This window comes from Centropristis striata, chromosome 9, assembly GCF_030273125.1.
Source record: "Centropristis striata isolate RG_2023a ecotype Rhode Island chromosome 9, C.striata_1.0, whole genome shotgun sequence".
Lineage (NCBI taxonomy): Eukaryota > Metazoa > Chordata > Actinopteri > Perciformes > Serranidae > Centropristis > Centropristis striata.
This window is the reverse complement of record NC_081525.1, coordinates 24925591-24932879: the sequence shown is the minus strand read 5'-3', so window position 1 is coordinate 24932879 and position 7289 is coordinate 24925591.

Below are 7289 nucleotides of genomic sequence, written 5' to 3'. Positions count from 1 at the left end.
CCAGACCGCTGCCTTTGACAGTCCCCCCTCGGAGGGGGTTTTTCTCTGAGGGTTTGTTTTGCTAACAGGCACCATATTTTGCCCATAAACTGTCACCATGTGAAGTTAATCTGAAAACTCCTCAATGAGAACTATTTCTTTGAAAAAAAAAAAAAAACCCAGCTGAGCTAAATTACAAGTCTTCCCAGGAACAGAAAAACATCAACAACATGAAAAAGTCCTCTAATCATCGACATTTTAATCACCAGCACTTCACTGCAGTGGGGGGAAGGAAATGTGTGCATTTATGTGACTTAATTACAGTTTTTAGGTTGAGTATTTACATTTTCTGCCACTTTATACTTCTAATTAAACACTTTTCACTTCAATTAGTATTATTATTGTTGTTATTATTATATACTATTATTATTATAGTGACACAACAATTACAATAAAGCCCAGTTGCATGCAGCTATAAAGCCATTTTAACTGTTTATTAATGGACAATAGTCTATTTCTCAACATTTATAACTTGTGTTTTAATTCTTTTGTTATTATTTAATTTCATCTATCATTTATCACTTAATATCATTTATCATTTTTATCTTGCTGCTGCATTTTCTTTGTCAAAGCACTTTTTAAACTGTGTTTTTAAAGGTGCTATGTTAAGAAATTTCATCAACATCATCATCATCAGCATCATCATTATTATTATTAATGCTCAGAGATAATTGGCTTCATCAACACAACAACATTCATAATCTAGTTATATGCAGTAATAAAGGGATTACACTTATAACTACATTATAGTGTGCGATAAACCATTTATCAAATGTTTACATATTGCTTTTGAATTTTAAATGAGGGGCTTATACTAAACTTAATTACAGTTTTTCAGGTTGGTGGTGTTCGGGGGGAGGACAGGACTCAGTTGCTTCAGGGGGAGGCTGGGGCCCCTCTGGCCACCCCTTAGTAGCGCCACTGAAAGTCATGTGATATGACTGAAAGCTCCAGAGCAGCTCATAAATGGATCTCTTCTAAGATTGTTTTGCCAATTTAAATACTGTTTTTACATTAATGCATTAATTGTAATCTGATGTAAACTCCTATCCCTCACACAAACAAATTCGTTTTTTAGACTCTATACTTCTAATCCATTAATTTTAGAGGGGAATATTGTACTTTTTACTCCACTAAATTATGATATAACATTAAGAAAAAACTTTAGGGATGCTGGAGGAAAATTCACAAGCTTCCATGCAGTATAGTTGTAGCCAGCCCCTCCTACACCAGCTGTAACATCAATAATGTGTACATTATTACAATATATTAGGCCTATAATCTAATAATATATTTAAAATATATATTTTGATATGGGCCATTCTGCATAATGAGTATTTTTACTTTCAGTAGGTTATGTGTATGCTGATGCATATACTTGTGCACTTTTACTTTTTACTTTTAAGTAAAATTTTGAATGCATGACTTTTACTTTTGCAAAAAAGTCTACAAAAGTACGCACATCCAGATGATAAATAAAAGGTAATGGCCAGAGGAAAGTCTACAAGATGCAAAACTGTCTTGTCTTCACTGGTACATTTACTTAAGTAAAAGATTTTAGGACTTCTTCCACGACTGATTTCCCACTAAACTGTATTTATACAAGAAAAAACTCAAACAAGAAAAAGACACTAAATCTGTCTGTCTGTCTGTCTGTCTGTCCGTCTGTCTGTCTGTCTGTCTGTCTGTCGTATTCCTACTTCAAAACCCTAAGTGAAAGAAATTTAGTTATTAGTAGTTTCTTGTTAAGTTTATTTAAAATGCTACTCTATTCACATTTACTTTCGATCTTTATGTTTCTTTACAACACAGAAACCTAAATTTCACCTTCCTAAATGGATTTTTTTCTGAAATAACAAATTACTGTGAGTACAACTTGTTGCACATTATTTCAGTTCACATTCTCATCTAACAAACATAATAAACAAGATGCTACAGGTACATTCCTCCACCCCATGCAGCTGCACAGAAAGAATTCGCTTATTTTTGTATTAAGAATCATTAAAACATGTGAGATGTCTTGACAGTTGTGTGCACAAATATTCACTCCTTTCTCTCACACTTGCACACAATCAACTGCTCAGACTTCCAAAATATGTGAAAATGTTTGTGCTCTTTTTTCCCTTGGTTCTTTTTTTTTTCCCTCCTCCTTTCGCTGTTCTTGGCTGTCAAGCTATATTAGTGTCCGATAGAAATAAGTCATTTAGAAGAGGCTCTGTCGGCCAGCCCCTCAGCCCCACTAAAAGCTCCAGGATTAGGTCCCAGAGGCCTTTGTCTCCGCAGCCCGCAGGATTAGGGGAGATTTACTGCGAGGAGAGAAAAAAAGTAGTTATTTCATGGCACTTTCATGATGAAACCTGGCCAAAGCTGTGTTGGCTGGGGGGATTAGAGGCACACAAAGAGTGTGGTTGTGTGTGACCCTCCCCATCCCGGAGCAGCCACCACTGACTCACTCACTGCCCCCTCCTCCTCCTTGGATCATTTCCCCTTCTGCAGGGCTTCACCTTCTACCCATCAAGACGACCAGGGTTCACTCTTAGTGAGTAATGGCCTCTTCAATTAGCCCTGTTGACCAAAACCTGCTGACTGCAGACAGCTCTAAACAAAATCATATTCCATTAAGTTAATTTGTGAATTCGGAGGAAGAAACAGGCCTCGGTGGTGCGGCAGCAGCAGCAGCAGCAGCAGCAGCAGGTCTAATCAGCAGGATGTGAGTGTTTTGCATTAAAGACTTATTAGGTGCAGAGGTAAATGAGAAGTTACTGGATTTGAGTCCCTCCTGTTGTGTTTAAAAACTGCTTAAAGGGGAGTTATCCTGCTCTGAGAGGATCCACTTACACATGCACGGATTACAGCGAATAAAAGACAAAAGGCTGAGTCACATCACTGACAACAGACTCACCGCTGAGCAGGTGGGAGCCCGCGCAGGTTTAATAAGTCTTGTCACATCGCAAGAAGGAATTACAGCGAGAAAATGACAATGTGAACAGTGACCGTCAAAACATCCAGTCTTTATCCGGCTTGATGGCAAATAACATGAAGTTATAAAAATTCAGCCAATGAAAGCATATATTTCCCTGTCGCCTGCTGTTGTAAATATAAGCAGAATTTATTGCAAAACATCTGATTGCAATCTGGTTATAAGCTAGCCTGGAGTCTGCCGAGCTCATTTGTTTTTGGATTTCTTAAACATCTGGTCATTCTCCCGTTGAGACTGATTTCCACTCGATGTGGCCGCCGTTTGGCCAACCGTTCACGATCGGTTTGATACGATGACTGACGTCCGGCGCAACAATTCAGATCAAACATTCGAATTAGGCAGCACTGATCAAATATGAATCAAGATTCTGTTACTGCGTTGCCTGTTTTCAGAAACACATTTTAGTCATTGTGTAGCTGTAATTTAAGGTTTGTGACCTGGCAGCCATGTTTTTTCTGCTTGAAAATGGACCAAGCACAGCCTCAGCACAAGCTTCATTGCTCTTGTTGTCAAGGTATTTTTGTCTGCATGCTCCTTGGTAATACTGCTTGGAAATCAAAAATGAACTTGTAAGACATTTGACCACTTATTTCTAGAACCCTTTATCGGGCAAAGAACGATATTTGGTAACATCAGCGGACATCCAAAATGGGGTCCCCTCGCTCTCCCTGAAGTCGTAGAACCACTTGGATATTTCCCAGCTAATCATCAAAAATCAGGAAGTGACACCATGGCATCTGACCAATAAGTATGATAATAATATAAATAATAATAATAACTCAATTGACCTTAATTTGCAACATAAACAAGGTTACATGAACAAAGTCACAAAAGTAAAAGTCTTGTAATATCCTCCAATAACACTTTAGAGTTGAAATATCCAAGTATTTCAATGAGTTCCCTGGATACTGTCTACATAATGCTAGAATATTTAATCACACATAATGTACCCTGATTCATTGCAGTTTAAGGGCCTTGATGCAGTGTGATTTTTGCACAGTGATCTGAATGTCAAAGTGACATTGTCTGTTGTTCTCACTTCTCTCCTTCGTACCTCCTGTCAGGTGTGCAAATATTCTCGCTTAATATTATACCGTAGCTGTAACAATGAATTAGGGCCACGGGGCAATCGCACCGAGCACTGAAGCCCCGAGCACTACTGTTATACTGTGGATTTTTTCTTCTTCCTCTTCCGGACGCAATTTCGTCCCGCTACTAGTCCTACAACTTGAAGAGTTGCAGGACAAATTATATCAAAACGTGCGGTTTGATCGGGATCGGTGTGCTATTACTTTTCTCTGCAGAATACGAATTTTTCGCGACGTAAGTCGGGAAAAACTGCCCAAAATTTTGCATTGAAATGAATGGGACGGCCGAAAAAAAATGAGCGAAAAAGAACAATAATTGGAGATTTTTAAACGTCTACTTCTCTGGCATAATTTCACCTAGAGACTCCATTTAAACACATAAGACACAAGTCTTGTGTATCGGTTTATTAATCCACGTTTCGATAGGTCATATAGTTTTTTATCAATCCCTGTTCAATGACCATGATCATTTTTGGAGAAATTCTGAGATTATAATGGGTGTGTATTGCACGGAATGTTCGTGTCACAGTGTGTGACATCATCGCCAGAGTGTAGAGGGAGAGAAAAAATTGTCAAAAAATAAATTTGAAAACTGCACTCCAGGCCGCAAATTCCACTCTACAGAAATAATTTATACATAGAAACGTAGGAAAATTTGTCTTCTCACTCACAATCCTCTGGTAAAGCTGTCAGAGTTATAGTTTGGGCGTAGGATGCACAGATGCGCCACCAACACGCACCAACAGCCTCATTGGCTCCCATATTAAAAACGCAGGAAGATTTCTGAAAAAGGGAGATGGAATAGTTTTTTTTAGATCGCTCTAACAAAGCTATTTTTTCATTTTTCTGAAAAAAAAAAACCCACATGCAGACGTTCAGGAAGAACTCAGGACGCTACAAGTGAAGTCGGATCAATGATAGGTATTATGGTTTTGCCAAAAATGCTTTCTGTTCGAGGCCAGAAATTCCAGTCTGTCCACCTCTGCTGTCACTGTGCCGGACAGGTGTCAGTTAATTCTGTTGATTGCTTTGATCTGATTGCCTTTGATCTTTGATGTGATTACAGTTACAGATACACACACACACACATGCGCGTAAGCGCGCACACTCCTCACACATGCATACACATGCTTCAAACACGCACACACACACACACACACACACACACACACACACGCACGTAACTTTATGCGATTTTCGCTACACACACACACACTCCTACAGATACACGTTTCACACACACTCACTCACTCACACACACACACACACACACACACACATTTTGAGGTTAAAGGGCATAGTTTGAAATCTCTGAAGAATCTCATCATAGTGTACACACACCGGCAGTAGCCCCCGTGGCCCTTTCAGAATTTCCCCAGAGGAAATTTTCTAGTTAAAACTTACAACTGCAGACTTGATGATGAAACCTCTTTGTTAATAGTGTATTAAGTCTGGCCTTAATGGTACAGTGGGACCTTCGGAAAGAAATAAGCACGGTGGGCAACAGAGACAGACAAATCATTTTATGCTCCCATTTGAATTGTACCATGAATTACACGCATTATGTTTGTCAATTTAAAAGATAACTTTGCAGGTCAAGAAGGTTGCAGTTCAACGTAAAATTAAATTATAAAGATGACACACCTAAAAGCCACTAAAGTGACATCAGAACTTTGTCTCTCATATATACATTTATATGTCTATGATGATGCCTGTGTGATTCTTACCAGATTGTACTTACATGGTCACATGGTCTTGTTCTTGTTCTTTCGTTTCTGCTGTTGGCCGCCTGAAAACAAATATGCATATGTGACAAAGTGAGAGCTGTCAGGGTAAAAATATGACAGAAAATACAGACAAAACTCTCCAGGTTACTAATAAATTTAGTTTTTGATCACATCAAACAAAGAAAACCAGATAACCCTCACAATCAAGAACCTGGAATAAGGAATCATTTGTCATTTGCTTGAAAAAAAATCAATTAACTGATTATCAAAGTAGTTGCTACTAAATTTTCTGTCTACAGACTAAACAATGTATCAACTAACAATTTCAGATGCACCTGTTGTTTCAGCTAAAGTTTTTTATTAAATAATTTGCATTGGTGGAGAGTAGGAGGCAGTTTAAGCACATTAGGGTGAGGGGCCGTTCATTTTCTTCTTCTTTTTTGTCACTTAGAGGTTTTTGTTAATGTCTCCTGTTTAACAGATGTTTCAGAAAGCAAACCCCTTATGTTCAGGCTTTCTTTAATTACTTATCAATAGTGGAAATTTGTATTGACAAGAGCCTGTCAGGAGGGGACCTTTGTAGTTGTCAGTTATCTCAAAGGAAACCCCCCCCCCAGACACCAACTGGATCGATCAGCATGCAGAGCACAATGCAGAGGCCTTTTGGGGCCGCGATGATGGTCCGGGAGCATGTGGGCCAGAGAGGGGAGAGCTAAAGACTTCTTCATCGTGTGGAATCGATAGGGCCGGCTGGCCTTTGACCTGAGGGAGACAGGGAGAGCGGGCGGCGGGTCCTCTTAAGCCCCAGGATCACGCTGTGAGGCCTGACACTGACTATGACACACTCAGGGCTTAGAGTGACATTGACCTGGCTGCAAAGACACCAGAAAAAGTCTCAAACATACACACACAGACATGGCTTTAGTTCAGAGAGCAGAACTTTAAAGGTATAATATGCAACTTTTCTACATTAAGATAATTTTGAAAAATACTTTTATATATTTTGTTTAGTTATTTTGTTGAGTTGTGTACTAACATTATCTCAATTGTTCAGAGGAGGCACCAAGTGTGTGTACAGCCAGGTGAAAATACTGAGATGCAAAACAAAAAATGCTTCACTGCAGGACACAAAGGAGGTCTGCACACTGTCAGGCTCCAAATAAATAGTTTAGCCTGACAGTGTGCAAACCTCCTTTGTGTCCTGAAATATTTCCAACAAATTTCAAACCCAGATAAAACTGTCATTTTATTCAAGTCAACAGTCCGTTACATTAAACTGGCAATAAATGGCGTCATTGTGCCAGGTTTTGTGCCAAAAGGTGTAAAAAATTGACTTTTTATCCAGTTTTAACCCACTTTTTCCCAATGCACTTTTAAGATATTGTTTGTTTTTAACAATATTTTTTAACCTGAAGGATTTTTAATCATAATTTTATAAACTTGCAATATGTCATT